This window comes from Xenopus laevis, chromosome 7L, assembly GCF_017654675.1.
Source record: "Xenopus laevis strain J_2021 chromosome 7L, Xenopus_laevis_v10.1, whole genome shotgun sequence".
In the NCBI taxonomy this organism is placed as follows: domain Eukaryota; kingdom Metazoa; phylum Chordata; class Amphibia; order Anura; family Pipidae; genus Xenopus; species Xenopus laevis.
Genome location: NC_054383.1, coordinates 47,896,976 through 47,914,350, shown reverse-complemented (window position 1 = coordinate 47,914,350; position 17,375 = coordinate 47,896,976). Strand labels below are relative to the sequence as shown.

General features: G+C 38.6%; 1 protein-coding gene across 7 annotated transcripts in view; it reads right to left on the bottom strand.

Moving 5' to 3' along the window:
* bmpr1a.L (bone morphogenetic protein receptor type 1A L homeolog) overlaps positions 1 to 17,375 on the bottom strand; it is a 58,261-nt gene that overhangs the window by 32,610 nt on the left and 8,276 nt on the right. For 3 of the 7 annotated variants that reach the window (XM_041568390.1, XM_041568391.1, XM_018224332.2), the window contains exons 2-3: positions 1,405 to 1,579; positions 295 to 397 (exon numbers count right to left, since the gene is read on the bottom strand). The exons of 1 other annotated variant lie outside the window; for it this stretch is intronic. The gene's annotated coding sequence lies outside the window, so the exon portion shown is untranslated. 7 annotated transcript variants of the gene reach the window in all.

Here is a 17,375-nt window from a genome sequence, read left to right as displayed (position 1 = left end):
CTGGAAAAAATTGCAACAACCAAAATTAATCAGATTTGCATGTGAATGATCCGATTGCTTGGGATTTCACTGGAGTGTGGACAGTGGATTGTCAATCTTCTATTATCAATGTTTTCAAAAAGCGAAAACATATTTTGCAGCTCTGTACAATAAATTTGTGTGTACATTGAACATATAATTCACACACAAAAATAAACTGAATACAAAAGGTAAACAGGGCCCTACTCAATAAATCTTACAATCTAAAAGGAGAAAAAAAGTACAGCAAAAAAAATAAAAATTAGAAATACTTACTTACTAACAGCCTTCACCAGCGATAAGAAAATTCTCTGCAGCTTAAAATGTATTTCCAGTTCACTTCTATAGCAATATCAAACTGGAACATATTCTCGCAGATCTAGAAAAGATTAAAATAATACCTGTAAACAATGTATGCTTAATTAAGAGAATCCAGAGAATAATCTAATCTTTTCACAGCAACCTAAAGAAGAATTTCAGGATTTACATGACCCCATTCCCAAGGTTACAAATCTCATTCTACAGAATCCATTAGAATAAGTCATTAGTAATGTGGCATTGTTTACTCTTTGGTAGACACCAAGGAACCTTACTCTGCAAAGCATATTGAACAGCTTTAGCTATGTGAACCACTCTGCTTAACAGGGAACTAACACTTCACATTTGTTCTTTCACTGATCAATTAGACAGACAAACACTTGGGCAACCACACCAGTTTAGTTTTCAATTATATATGGCAGACTGCACTGATTATTTGTATGCAGTGAATGCAGACGATATATTAAATTATTGTCTTCATAAGACTCAGGAAAAGTTGCAAAATCTCTCTCTCGCTTTATACACTGTAGGTTAAAACCAATAAGCAGCACTCAATTCATTTTATCACATATTCTGTATTTGTATATCAGCTATTGCATATAAATTGAAAAAGCATGCACACTGTATGAGGGGAAACAGTGTTGCTAGTTGAAAAATGCCTGTTCTAACTCAAAGACATGGAAATAGAATACAAACTCCTTTCATGTAAGAACCAAACTCAGCACCCCCGGCATTAATGCTATGCCATTTGTTACACTAACTTGAACATGAGGTTTATAGGTATAGTATACTGGACCGGATTTACCATCACGTAAATTGTACAAGTACAGTTACCAATAGTAAGACATTTGATTTAATTCTCAAACTTTTAGCAGAAGTATCATCATGACTGCTCATCCACCTGCACAGATCACGCTGCATTGCCCAGAACAAAATAAAAGAAGGAAACCAACTAATTTCAAACTGGAATCAGATGATATAGTATTAACTTTAGAAAGGAGAAGGAAAATGCTTTTATGCTTGGGGGTGCCAAAAGTTAGGCACCCCCAAGTGATTGTATTTACTCACCTGACACTCCCGAGCCAATACTCCCATCAGCAGAAAACTGCACTGGCCCAGGGTTCTGCCAGCAAGCACCACAGAGTTATCTTCTTCCTGGTTCTGCCTTCAGCTCGCAGCTGTGCATGTGCAGTAGCCAAACTTTAACGCAAAAGCCAGCTATTTCGCTCTACTGCATATGCGTCTGCCCGGGAAATGTAAAAAGCGAAGATCAATGCCTGGTCCTCGTTGGCACCAGGGTAAGTTGTATATACCTGACACTCCTGGCTGGTGCTCCTATCAGCAGAAAACCACACCGGCCCAGAGTGTCCGGTAAGTACATACAACCACTTGGGGGTGCCAAACTTTATACCGATAAACACTATGCTACTGAAAATGCCAACTAGTATTATGAAAATGGTGAAATATTTGTTTGTGGTAGGGCCCTTCAAATGTTTTTTTTTCATGTCTAGTGTTTTCAAACATGCATGGAAGAGATTCCATATTATTTTGCCTCGTTTTACCCAGCACTACCACATTTATCATGTTTTTTTTACAAATGCAACATGCTGCATTTTATATGCTCAGCAAGTGTTCAAAATATTCATTCAACATTCATTTCAACAGATGCACATTCTAATGCCTGCATGCAAGAGCCCTTAGGCTAGTGCCACAAATAGAGAATTTCTTGTCTGCGGCTGATTTGATGTTAAAATGGCATAAAATCTGTAATTTACTCTACTTTTTCAATTCCCCCCCCCCCCCTCATAGGTCTGTTAATTGATTGGCTTCTGATATAAAGTACACTGTATTGATTTACAAACATAACACTAATATGACTATAAATCAGACAAATATTGTTTTCAATAACAAATACATTTACTAATCAATTTAAAAGTATTGAAAATCCTTTTATTATCGCCGTATTCTTATTACATATTGTATTTTCATTTTTATTACTGAAGATACAACTTATGCACCTACAAAACATATAACAAAAAAAGTAATAAAATGTACAACCAATCACGATGTTTTGAAGTGAATGTGATTTATTGTTAAAATAAATAAACAGAGCGAAGTTAAAAAAAAAAAAAGTATTGAAAATGTTTCATAAATGTATACTGGAAAAACGAAAGTCGATGACAGGGAAGCAAAGGGGGAGTGAAAATATGCACGATTCCTGTGTATGTATATATATATATATATATATATATATATATATATATACACACACACACACGGGAAAGTTGTGCTCAATGAGGCTGTGACCAGAAAATACATAGAGACAAATACAAGAGTTCTTTGCACTCAGCCCTACGGTAGAGGCAGGCTGCACACCTCTAAAAAATTCACAACCTGGGTGCTCTAGTCAGGAGGATAAATACAAACAGTCTATATTACTGGCACTCACAGGGTTTTCATAGAGAGTCAAACAGTTGATGTTGTGAAAAAAGTGATCAGGTTTATTAATCTGACGTTTCGGTTCCCTACAGGAACCTTTCTCCTTGAGCAAGGTTCCTGTAGGGAACCGAAACTTCAGATTAATAAACCTGATCACTTTTTTCACAACATCAACTGTTTGACTCTCTATGAAAACCCTGTGAGTGAGTGAGTGAGTGAGTGAGTGAGTGAGTGAGTGAGTGAGTGAGTGAGTGAGTGAGTGAGTGAGTGAGAGAGAGAGAGAGAGAGAGAGAGAGAGAGAGAGAGAGAGAGAGAGAGAGAAAGTCCATGTATCCTTGAATGGCAATTGCTACTCAAGGAGTCACTCAAATGAGCTGTAGATTTCAGCAATAATGAGTACCATATGTCACAAGCAGCTAGGGACAGGCCAATGCAGAGCCGGATTAAGACTAAATGGTGCCCTAGTCAAAGTAGTTCTTTTGGGGCACCCCTTCAAAAGAACCTGAAAGAAAGAAAGAAATAATGGTCTGCTGTGCTCAGCGATTTTTTGGACCACACACAAATACGGTGGCCATTTTTCAAAAACATAACCTTTTCCATGCTTGGAATAGAGGTATCAGAATCACAAAATGCACCAGAGAACACAAATACAGTGGCCCCTACATATTCCTTGACATATTGTGGCCCAAACAATTCTACAACACACTGTGGCTCCTGCATTTCATTACAGTAAGATCACTGCAGAAATGGCAAATGAGCACTCCATTAACCCAAGACTTGCCAGTAAAATCACTGCACTAATGGCCATTCCATTATCCCCTACGGCTGCATAATTTCAAATCCAATTTTTGCAAATACCGGTAGGCAGGGGTCAATAGGCACCTTATATTTGCTTGTGTATGGCCAGATTATGGGGCTGTACTCAAGGAGAAAAGAACAGCAGCCCCACCCCATCTGCCTGTAAACAGTGAATCTGTATTAGGTTGTATACGCGAGTATCTTTTTTTTTTTTTTTTTTTTGGTCATGATACTGAAATATTTCACTTGTAGAAAATTTATGAAAATATTTGACTCCAAAAAACATAAGCAGGCACAAAAGAATTTGCGCTCAAAATTTTTTATATATATGTTAACAGTTTAGCTCAAAAAGGGAAACATTTTGTTACCATGGGAAAACCATAGCAAATGGTAACATTAGTTTCACTATCTGATTCTCCCCCTGTGCAAATATTTACATAAAGAGGCATCCTCTGATGTCTGTTGAGTCAGACCCAGATAAAAAGTGTAAATTAGAAACACACAATCCTTATTGTCAGCACAAGGAAAATATATTTTTCCTTGCAGCAGCAGAAAGGAAAAAAATAGAGAAATTCACATATGGGTGGTGGCAGACGAGGCTACTGGGGGAGTGTAGCCCAGCGACAAATCGCCTCTTCTTCGAGCAAATAATCTCCCCTAAATGCCTTCCTGCCGGCGATTTACATTCTAGTCGGCCGGCTGGCACTCAGAACACTTCGTTTTCCAGAAGTCGCCCAAAGTTGACTCACCAGGAAACTTTGGGCAACATTGGAAAGCCGAAGCGATCAGAGTGCCATCCCGCCAGAGATTTACATTCTAGCCGGCGGGAAAGCATTTAGGGGAGATTATTTACTCGAAGAAGAGACGATTTTTCGCTGGGTGACTGATCTCCCCCAGTAGCCTCGTCTGCCACCACCCTTAAAGGGGATGTAAAGGCAAAAAAATAAAATCCCATTTTTACTTTCTTTAATGAAAAAGAAACCTATCTTCAATATACTTTAATTAAAAAATGTATACCGTTTTTATAAGAAACCTGACTGTATGCAATACATTTCCCCCTTCATTTACTTGCTATGACAGCTGCAGTTAGGAAACTTCAGATGGTCCCTAACTGCTGTGCAGGGAAACGATCATACTTTCAAACGACAGTGGGGAGTCTTACTTTCCAGAACTCAAGCAGCTTTGTTGTGTAGATTTGTATCCAAAGACCCAATGCAGTCTTGCTGTATGGGCTTCTGGCAGATATTATTTGACTTGTGCTGTTTTGATCATTTATATCCCTAAGCTTAAACCTCCCAACTGAAGACCACACTGAGCATGTGCGTAGTCTTGGTATTGCAAAGATGTTTAACTAAGTTACAAGATGACAACCCCCTGGGCCAAATTTAAAACATAAATTAGTTTAAAGGAAAACTATACCCCCCAAACAATGTAGATCTCTATTAAAAGATACTGAGTAAAACAGCTCATGTGTAAAACCCTGCTTCATGTAAATGAACCATTATCATAATAATATACTTTTTTAGTAGTATGTGCCATTGGGTAATCCATAAATAGAAAATTGCCATTTTAAAAAATAAGGGCCGCCCCCTGGGATCGTACGATTCACTGTGCACACATACAAACCACATGTAAGGTCACATGAGCCAATTAACAGACAGAGTTCTGCCTTTTGCTTCCTCACTTCTTCCTGTTACAGTTAGTGTTGTAGTATTTCTGGTCAGGTGATCTCTGAGGCAGCACAGATAGAGTCACGAAATGGTGGTTCAAGGCAAGAGATGTAAAAGGGCAATATTTATGTAAATATATATTCCAGTTTGGTAAGATTCTTTAATATGTCATTCAATTTGATATAAACTATCTGTTGCTTAAGTATTCATTTTGGGGGTATAGTTTTCCTTTAATTGGGCTTTTGTTTAATTGGGCTTCTGGTGTAGTACGTTCATATTTATATTTAGTATACAAAATACAGCATTGCTAAGATTATTCTTAGCTTATTATTTTAAACTTTAGTTGCCCTTTAAGGTGCCAAAATCCCATTTATGCAGCTGTTTGAAAGGAATTTCTATATTTCTTTTTTTTCTTTCTGCTGCTGCGGCAAAGAGGAGGTCTTTTTGTGACCACAACAGTGGCAGTAACAAAAAAAAGCTGTTTATATTGTGAAAAACCAAATCTCTTATCTCCTAACATGCAATAGCTCAACAACAGCCAGGGCAAGAGACAGAGCACAACTGCTTTATACATTAACCACTAGCTGATGACTGCTTAAAATGTAATTATGTGATGTTAATTAATGAACATTAAGCAGGCTGTAGGGTGAAGTCAGGACATCAAATATGAACTGTGGGAGTAATGGGATGCAACTTTCTGAATGGCCTTCAGCTTTTCATTGTGAATCTGCAAGCTGTTCTTCATTGTTGTGAGCAAATTAACGAACAGTAGAAGAGTGCTAAGCAAGCACATTATATATAATAATTATGAAAAAAAAGGTTTCTAGTTAACCACTGAAAGACAGATAGAGATTGTGTATGTATTGAAATAGAATACACAAGAGCCATGAATATCCAGTAAATTATATTGAATAAAGTAGCCTCTATTATAAAATATGAGGATATTATAAGTTCCATGACCATATAAAAGCCTCGGCCTCGTGCTTTTATACAGATCATGGAACTCCGAGGTTACTTCTCATATCCTCATATTTTCCAACAAGGGGTACTTTATTTATTATAATACACAAGTTTGTCATGTCATGTGACAAAAATGACATCACTAGTAACCGTTTATAACTGATGACATCACTAGTCACCATTTTTATAAGGATATAATTTACAAGATAGTCATGGCTTTTGTGTATTATATACTTATAATAAATGGTGCTTTATAAATAAATAAACATAAAAAAAATGAAGACCAATTAAAAAAATTGAAAAATTAAAAGATAATTGATCAGTCCTAGTCTTGTGAGATAATCGTCTCTTATCAAAGTATAACAAAGGGCGCAGAGGGGGAGAGAAGTGGGTCCACTATATGGCCATAGATGTAAAGATTTTTAAAAGATCCAATCGTTATCGTGAGACCACGATTATCTCGAAATGATCGTTTAAATGTACGATGTGTCCATGAACTAAAAAGACCATTTAAGGCGATATTGGCAGTAAAACTGATGGGTAGCTGCCTGCTTGGCCCTGCAGACTTAGATAGATTGCATTAGGACCGAAAAAAGATTTTTTTAACCTTGCCAATCAATTTTCTAACCGATGTACTATCGTTCGTATCCCACTAACCTCACGATAATTTGACAAATTGTTCGCTAAAATTGGTCGTTCGGCAAAGAAAAATCTTAGCATCTATGGGGACCTTTATTTGCACCTGTGTGTAGCATCACTGACAGACACAGAGTCAGTCTGAGTGCAGCTACACAAAACTGAGATCACCCTGAAAATGCAGGATTTCCATTTTTTTGACCCATCTCAGCTCCATATATCTGCACTCAGAGCAATGCCATGCCTGTCAGGGGAGCTATATAGGAGCGAATAGGAACTGATCTGCTTCTCTCCGACTGCATCCAAAATGTAGACAGAGAGAAGCTGACCTTACTCACTACGAGACCTTAGACTGAATGTCCAAAAACATTGCATCGTAGCCCAAAATTGCCTTGCATGATGCATATGTTTTCCCACCAGATATTTACATTACTGCTGGTGTGAAAGGTAACAGTTTTGCTGTCCACACTGTGGATACTGGCCTAGCTGTGAGTGCACTTAATTGATTTTCAATCATTTATATTTTGTATATATTGCCCATTAACAAAGTTGCGCCTTGCCAGTGGCTATTTCAGAAAAGAATTAGAGATGCACATTACTGCAGCCCTTTTAGAACAGTTGGGGTATACAGTTTTACCAACTACTAAACATTATGCCCTCCTCATTTGGGACAACATTATGCATAAGTAACATCTGTTAAGTAGGGGGATTAAAAGGTTTAAAAAGCATTACGAGGAAACCCCTACTCACCTTGTAGTTTATTCATTGCTTCAGAATAGGTCTAGGAATGGTTTCACACAAGTAGAAACTTGTATATTTTGAATAAGAATGGCTGGGAAATGTGTAGCTATATTTGCTCTCACTTGAAAAATCAGTATAAGCCCCATTCATTAAGGGTGTATACTGCTCCTTAAGACATAATGCATACGTGGGATTATGATCAATCAAAATGACCAAACATGGATACTCCAGGCTTACACACTATTAAAAATTTTATGAGCAATGTTCCCTCTAAGGTGTGCGCACATAAATTTTGAGGCCAGCGCACACAAAAAATTGTGGCGTGCACAAAGAATTTTGTGTAAAAAGCACAACATTTTGTTTTATTTCCGACCTGAGCACAGTGTTTTTAAAAACTGCACAAACAAGTTTAAAATATGCGCACGAAAAAAAAAATTTGTGCACATAGCCGAGAAGGAAATGGAGGGAACATTGTTTATGAGTTAAGTTTTTTCACTAAAGGGAGTGCTGGTCTGGAAACTAATGGTGTATACAAGATGTGCTGGCTTTCAGTACATGTGCAGTATATGTAATGTTTACCCTGTTATAGCTACCAAACATGGAATCTACAGAATCTGGGAAAAATAATTACATTATTAGAGTAGACGATTGTGTGCAGCATAGTTCAAAGATCAGATCAGGGCATGAAAAAGGTTATATGTCCACTATTCCTACACTATCCCTTTGAATTTAAATGTATAGTTTTTCATAAAATTTCCCTTTAGTGCCTATAAAGGTGCTACTGCACCAGACACATTAAGAAGCTTAAACTTTAAGGAACAGTAATATCAAAAAATTAAAGCATTTTAAAATAATGAAAATGTAATGTACTGTTGTCATGCACTGGTGTGTTTGCTTCAGAAATGCTACTATACTTTATATAAACATGCTGATGTGTACCTATGGGGGCAGCTATTCAAGCACATAATACATAGTAGATATAATATAACCCCCATTGAATGCTACAAATCGTATCTGTTATCTGCTCTGTAACCTATGCCTTTTCTCATTTTAACTTTAAATGACTAATGGCTAAACAGCAGCTTGTTTTACTTACTATAGTAGTGTTTTAGAAGAAAATACACCAGTTTTACCAGTACAAGGCTACAGAACATTAAATTGTATTAACATTAAAATGCTTTAATTTTTTGGTGTTACTGTGCCTTTAAGGTTCATCATTATTTCCGCCTGCTCTATCAAGAAGCCAAAAGGGCAGGGTTCAGTGAGACATTTACTGGGAGCTTTGACATTGAGGGCAACAGATGAATCTCTTCATAGCAGTCACCTGCCTACATTTTCGTAAAGGGATTTATGTACTCACAGTTAAATCCATTTCTCTGTCCTCAACAGGGGGAAACAGGAGACAGCAGGGTAAAGCATCTCCCTCCAGGAGGTAGGACACTTGAGGTAATCAAAATAGGCATGCCTTAGTAGCTTTACCCCCTGGCACTAGCCTTACCACTAAAGTGTGTAGCTAAGACCAAGGGGCTCCAGTAAAATAACAGAAGTAGTAGAACATTAGAACCCTTCCCTGACCAGCGTGGTCTATGAACACAACGTCTGATGAACTTGGAACGCTCAAGGTTTGTGTATTCTCTTTCTCCTTGTTGTTCTTGGCATAATCACAGAACCACCACATCTTCATTAGGTAGAAAGGATGGTATTGGTCCAAAGGGTGAATCCAGCATAGCCTCGAGTACCAAGTTGGAGGTTCCAGCCCAGAACTGGGGGTCGGATTGGTGGGCTCAGATGTTCACTCCTTGCATAAATGTCTGGACAGAGCTCGAGGGCCAGTCGAGATTGGAATAGTACCGCAAGGGCTGATTGAATCCCATATCCATGCCGTTTTGGAGAAATCTCAAAATCTGTGGTATGGATAGTGTCAAATGGAACGTTGTAGTCATGACACCACTGACAATAGGTGCGTCACACCCTGTGGTAGGCTTTAGATGAGACAGGCTTCCGGGCTCGTAACATTGTTGCTATTACCTCTTCTGCTAGACCCTGACGTCGCCAAATGGAGGCTTCAGTAGCCATGCCATCAAAGCAAACAGGCCCGGGTTGGGGTGCCGGATTAGCCCTTAATAGGTCTGTTCTTTATGGAAGATGAATCGCTCTGTGCTGGACCTTTCTCGATGGTCGTGGAACCAGGTCCTGCGTGGTCATTAGGGAGCTATGAAGATCACCCTGGTGTGCAATTGATGTATCTTTTTGAGAACCCTTGGCAGCATTGTGGCGGAAATACGTAAGCTAGATGGAATGTCCACTCTTGGGTCGTGGCGTCAACTCCTTCTGTCGCAATGTATTCAAACATCCTGATTGTGAAGGTTGTGAAACCAGTGCCTGAGGGCAAGGTAGATTGCCCTGAGTTCCAATATGTTTATGGGCAGTTTGGACTCCTCTGGAAACCAGCATCCTTGAGCGGTCATCCTGTTCCATGTTGCTCCCCATCCCACCAGACTGAGTGCACAACCTGCTGCCAAAAAATAGCCTTTAGTCCTCCCTCTAGTTGTTTATCTGTGGGATATTTGAAGGCCACTGCGTCTGTAACTGGTAGTGTATTTGATTTAGATTGTCTAGAGACTGGTGCATCTACTACTGGCAGGGAACTCCACTTGTCCAAAACTTCCTTGGGGAATGGATATGACTTATTTTCTGGAGCGTTCCATTCATCTTGAACTAGAGCTAGCAACTGCTCATGAACTGAAAACACAAGTAAGTCTTTTTTTTGTCGCTTGAAGAATACTTTAGCCTGCTGTTGACCTTAGGGAGGATCAATCTCTATGTCCATGCCCTCTATGTCATGGTGGGATCCCCGTTCCTTGTCTTCATCCTCATAATTGCTAGAGTGTTCATCTGAGCATATTAATGCCCCTTCTGAGGCAGAAGGGTTGGATCTTTCGGGTGATGACACCCGCCCCATTACGTCCCACTGGAAGTTTAGCTTGGCACATGCAAAATAAGTAATCTGCATGGTAGCTGTTAAGGGGACACTGCCCCTTACCCATTTTGTGCGAGCCACACTGAAGAGAGAAAGACTCTACCCGCTGCTCCCGAGTGCTCTGTGCCGGCAACAGGAGGAAGCGGAGACGTGCTGCTGCGAGTCAGACGAGGTCTGGCTCAGTGCAGTTCTCCCGGGAAACTTTGGCACCAGGAAGTGTACAGAGAGGAGCTCCGCGTCACTTCTGCTGTGTCTTCCCACCTGCCTCTCTCGTCACCTCCCGTTGCCATGGCAGCGGTCCAAAGTGTGCCCAGAGCAGCGCTCAGCTAAGCACCCCGGTAGATTACAAGCCCTGCACAGGGAGGTCCGGGAATTCCTCTAGGTGGTTCTAGCCCTGCCAGGCTGTTATAACCCTGGTGGGTCTGTCCCGCATAGGAGGTTAACCTCTATGGATGCAGAGAGCTCTCTGCCCATTATCTCACCCCGGGTGTCAACACTAAGGGTAGGACTACATGGCCGACTTTGATGCGTGTCCGTCATATCCAACGCTGGGCGACAAAACGCACGCGCAAGTCAGATGCGACAGGAACAAGCTAAGCAATATAAAGTCGGATGGTGTCGCAGAGGTGAACCTACGCGACACGACTGTTGGATGCAAATGCTGCGTCTGCATCCGACAGTCGTGTCTCGTCGGATCACCATTTGCGACACCATCTGACTTTATATTACTTACCTTGTTCCTGTCGCATCCGACTTGACGTGTGCGTTTTGTCGCCCAGCGTTGGATCCGACAGAAACGCATCGAAGTCATCCGTGTAGTCCTACCCTAACTGTTGCAACGGTGTTATCCTTGCATTGGGTCTCTCTAGAGACTGAGATCCAACCTCCTGGGGACTGTACACATAAAAAGCTGTTTTTTTCTGTCCCCCAGAGAGGGCTGAGAAATAGCAGTTACAATTCTAACACTACGGACTACAAAAAATGTTGTGCTGTTATGTTTTAAAGGTCATTTTAAACTATCTTATGGTGCATTACAGTGAAAAAATTCCTAAAGTAAACATTAACAACTATAATTTTATCCTGGAAAAAGGCGAGCACTCACAGGTCTTAAGATGCAAAAAAAATCGGTTAAATTTATTGTAAATAAATAACTGAGATTTCGGCTAATCCTTTAGCCTTTCTCAAAAGTGACTATAATTTTAATGATTTAATCACCGCTAACAATAGCAAGGATCAGATTTGCATCCATTGAGAACTGCAAGATTCCATGCAGAATGAATCCAAATACCTGTAATCCATACCAACTAATAGAACAGTTTTTCCTTTGCTCTCCAAGGTTGGGGCAGGGTTTAAACACACAGAGATTGCATATCTCCTCCCAGTCAGCATGGCTCCAGCCTTCAAGTGTAGCTACAAACAGTGGAACGGAGAATGTGTAACTTGATCTTTTTTTTACCCCCCTTCTACCATAGCCACATTTAGCATGTAATTTGAGCTCTTAGAATGGCATAGCACATCAGCCCGGAGAAAAAATCACCCTCCTTAAGTCAGAATTCAAGTCTTAAAATCAAAGCACGAAATCATTTATGAACCCACTAAGTGTCGAGAGCTAAATCTTAACAGTATCACAACAAATAAAAAGGAACATTTATGTAGATAAATCACAGGAAGATATCAATAACTAAAACTTATCTGCCTGACTTTTCAGCAAATATAATGTTTTCCAAGCCCAAGGTAAAATAAAGAACTTGAGAGGGGGTCAGACAAGGACATGTTAAATCAATGTGAAAACAACTGTTATATCATAAACAATGCCATATATGCAGCAATTGACTTAGAAGAAAATATTCTGCCATTTAAAGTTAAATATGACTGCAAACTGTAAAAATTAGCATATATATGTAATACATTTATACACATGTATAAATACAATATGTTGAAAAGGAATTTTTATACTTTACATACATAGAAGAGAGGTCTCCATCACATTTAAACATGCTCTAAAATTCTCAGTTGTCAACAAACTGTAACTAACATACATGTTACCTACATGTTACAGTTTATTTAAAGTAATGATTGGATAGAGCCTAATTATAGCAGAAAGGGCACTATAAGAGTAATGGTACATAGGGTGTTCTTAACACGATTGGCTTTTCAACTGTAACTATAACCTGACAAACACTGGCACAAGTTTTTCTATGTCTGTGAAATAGTTCTGTAATCTACAAGTGGACGGTAATAAAAGTACTCTATGGGAGCAGGCAGTTTTAAGCACGTGGTGCTGCTTTTCTGAGGTACATAAAAAAGCAGCACTTAAATTACCCCAAATTGCCCCATGTGCCATTCTCCTTAAAAGTTGCTCTTGCATACACCAGAGAAACCCCACAATGACTTGGGGAGAACAAACAAACTCCTTTAAAATAGTGCCCAGGTAAGAATTAAAGGAGCACAATAGATCTCTGCTTAAAATGATCACAACAAATAGGATGTGTTAAAAAGATATTCAGCCTACATTCCCACTCTCTGTCTATAAACAAGGTAATTTGATTAAAGGTAAATGTGCTCTGTATAAACAAATCCAAAAATGCAGTCTAAATTGATACACAGTTAGTTGATAGATTTCTTATCTTTGGCCCTGCTGAGCAGAATCTCTGGGTTTCAGCTGTTGCCAATACTCCAGAGATGCTGCTGAAAAATGTATCAACTAAATGTTGCAAAACTGTAAGGGCTCTTACTGACGAGCGGTTGAAGCTGCGCTCCCCTGCGTTCCGGTTTTCTGCGTTCAGCCGCAGGGGAGTGCAGGAACTGACGCATTAAGTTCTTTACGGTTTCAATATTTTTTATTGAATTTTTTTTTTTTAAAATAGAACATACAGTCATAAATATGACATATCTTATTAATAACAGTAAAATGTTTACATCACAAGATAAAAACAGATAAACGGACCAGGTCTGAACTTTAATGTATAAAGAATTGGTTAATAGCTGTAATTATACATTAAAACATTCTTGTGAAATATTTGCTTAATCTATAGGACCAATCACACTACAACTTTATTTTTGTATTTTCCTAAATGGAGCAGAGCCTAATAGAAACTGGGGGACCAAGATCCTCCCTGCTAAGTTTCCAAGGGTCGCATCCATCCCTTAAGGATATATGCAGCGCATTTGTGTCCTTTTTTTTTTTTTAAATTTGTTTTTATTAACTTTTTTCAAAAAGACATACAAAGTACAGAAGAAAAGAGAGTCTTACAATTGTCTACCAAAGGTTACATAGTAGGTACTACAAAACAATATACATGCATTAGCTTCAAGAGGAGCAATATCACCATGCCTAAGTCAATGCTTGAAATGAGTGAGTAGCAGTGTCAGGCAACTCAAGCCAAGGGCCCCATATCTTTAGGAATTTTTCCGGGCACCCTCTAGCCAAATACACTGCCTTCTGCAGGGGGAGAATTTCGTTTATCAGTCGTTTCCATCGACTTAAAGAGGGAGGGGAAGTATCCTTCCAAGTCAACAAGATGGCTTTCTTAGCATAATAAAGTAATTGCAAATAAAACAATCTCTGGCACTGGGGGAAAGTAAGTGGTTCAGTGTGACCCATTAGGCATAGCTCCGGGGAGCGAATATTCGGTAAGTCAAAACTAGACTGAATAAAATCTAGTACTCTCCCCCAGTAACCTTGAATACTAGGGCATTCCCAAAACACATGGAAGAGAGTACCAACCTCTACCCCACATTTGTAGCAGGTGTCTGGCGTTCCCGGGTAGATCTTGGCAAGCCGTTGGGGAGTAAGATACACCCTGTTGAAAAATTTTAACTGTATCAGTCTATCCCTATTAGACATGAAAAGTTCTGGAATCTGCTCTATGACACCCGTCCAGGCCTCCTCATCCAGACCTGGGATATCCACTTCCCATTTTAGGGCATTTGTGTCCTTTTAACTAATAAACTTAACGTATTATTTTTATTTGTAGATATGTCTACTATATTAAGGGATACTAATATGAAGTGCTATCGCTTACTAGTTTATATCGATAACCATAAGTAATCAAATAATGAACAAATGAACAGGGATTGTCTAACGGGACATGTCACTGAGTATATGGATAGGATAATTAGCTATAATGACCAGTTGTTTAAGTATTGCAGAATCAAAGTAAATTTAACTAGTGAGAGATCTAAAATTCAGATAATTTGGATGCAGGATACACTGACAACCAAAGACTCGCCCTGTCGAGAAAGGTTTGTAGATTTCCACATTTAACAGCCCAAGACTTCTCAGCTGTCAAGTTGAAATCCACTTTTTTCAGAATTTCAGTAATTTTTGGAACATATGGAGATTTCCAGTTATCAACAATTAGAAGTCTTGTGGATACAAATATATGATGTAATATGAGCCTCTCTCTCTTGGGCAGGTCCCTGATTCCCAAGTGTAACAAAGCCATACCTGGGGGATATGAGTAAGGTTAACTGGTAATTTTTGTAAAACTTTTTCTACTTCTTCCCATATTGGTGTAATTTTAGGGCAGTGCCAGAAAATATGGTCCAATGAGCCTGTTTGGCCACAGTTCCTCCAGCACAAAGGTGTTGTTCTGCTGTCAAATTTGGATATTTTTTCAGGCGTCATATACCATTGCCAAACCATTTTGATCCAGTTCTCATGATGTGAAACACAATGGGATGCTTTCTTTAAAGATTTTAGGGCACATTCCCAATCTTCTTGTGAGATGTCAGTTTGTAAAGTTTCTTGCCACTTTTTCAATTGCCATTTGGGTGTGTCATCTTTTAATGATAATAATGCTCTATATAATACTGATGTTCCTTTTTGATTATTTTTTCAGATTTTAGCAGTCTATTTATCTGGGGAGGTAAATTTATTGGATTAGGGGGATTTTTAGATAGAAATTTATGTATGGTAAGATATTTGTTGTTTTCAGATCTAGGAATATTGTAAAGGTTTACTAATTCATCAAATGTTTTCAGTTTAGTGTCATCAAAAAGATTGTCTACCGAATCCAGGCCTAATTCTATCCAGTTACCTATATCTAAGCCTTTAATCATACTAGATACATTTATTATGGGATTTATTTGGATATTTGCTAATGGGTCTTCACTGTTAAGTTTAATAAATTCTTTCCATACTCTCAAGGTGTTGGCTGTAATGGGATTGGAGGTTTGCTGTTGGGTTTTCCATATCAATCTAGATTCCAGAAATGCTCTATAGTTTTTGAGGGGGAGTTGGTCTTGTTCCAAATGTATCCATTGCTTGGACAAGTCATTTGTCCAAATCACTCTAGATTGTTCTAATATAGTGGCCTTATAGTATTTTTCTATGTCTGGGACACCAAAACCTAGTTCTGAGGAATGTAGGGTTAAAATTTTATTTGAAAACCTAGAAGATTTATTTATTAATACAAATTTATTTATCATTCTCTGTAATGAGGTAAAGAATTTTTTGGGGATTCTAATTGGGATATTCCTAAATAAATATAGCAACTGTGGAAGAACCATAATTTTAAATGCAGCTGTTCCATGAGAATTCTAATTTGGAAAGTGCTTCTAATTTTGTTTTTAGCTTGGTAATCCAGGGCTCATAATTTTCTTTATATAGTAAGAGAGATGGGGTAATATAAATTCCAAGGTATTTAATTGATTTGGTTGACCATGAAAAAGGGCAAGTACCTTTAAGTGATTGGAGTGTATCTTTTTTGATATTGCAGGGTAAAATTACTGTTTTTTGTTCATTCAATTTATAATAAGAGATATTTGAGAAATTTTTAAGCTCTTTTCTTAGGTTTGGCAAAGATACAGACGGTTTTTGTAGGTACAATATTATGTCATCTGCATAAAGTCCTAGTTTTATTTCAGAGTCATAAACACTGACTCCATGAATAGTTTTGTTTTCTCTAATTTTTTGTGCTAGAGGTTCCAGTGACAAAATAAATATTGTTGGTGAAAGTGGGCATCCCTGTCGGGTACCATTGGTGATACTAAAAGGGGCAGACAAGGAACCTGAAGATGATACCATAGCTGTTGGTTGTGAATATAAGGCTAGAATAGCTTTTTGTAAGTAACCTACACATCCAAATTTGGTTAGCATACTGGACAGATATTTCCAATTAACTCTGTCAAACGCCTTCTCAGCGTCTAAGGAGACGAAGAGAGTAGGCGTCCGACAGAGCCCGATTTTGTGCAGAAGTGCAAGAACTTTCCTGGTACCATCATTGGTGACTCTACCTTTTACAAACCCAACCTGGTCTGGGTGTACTAATTGTGGAATCAAGGGAGCGAGCCTGTTAGAAATTATTTGGGCGTAAATATTTAGGTCTGTGTTTAGCAGTGAGATAGGCCTATAACTGCTAGGATCACTAGGGTCCTTGCCTTCTTTGGGAATTGTGGAAATAACAGCAGTTAAAGATTCTTTAGGAAATATGCCTGTTGATGCCACTTCATTATACATATTGGTTAATGGTCTGGATAGGATATTACTAAATTTTTTGAAATAGTCATTAATAAAACCATCAATTCCAGGTGCCTTATCATGTTTCAAAGATCTGATTGCTATCTCAACCTCTTTTTGGCTAAAGGGGAGATTTAGTTGTTTTTGCTCAAACTCTGAGATTGAGGGTAGTTGAACGCTATCTAGATATTCATTAATCTCTAATTGGGTGGGGTTGTGTGTTTCAGGATCCTGGCCCAGATTATAGAGTGACTCATAATATGATGCTAAAGCATCAACAATATCATTGGGGTGGTAAGTCATGATATTCGATTTTGGATGTTTAATTTTTAGTATTCTTTGAGCCATTCTA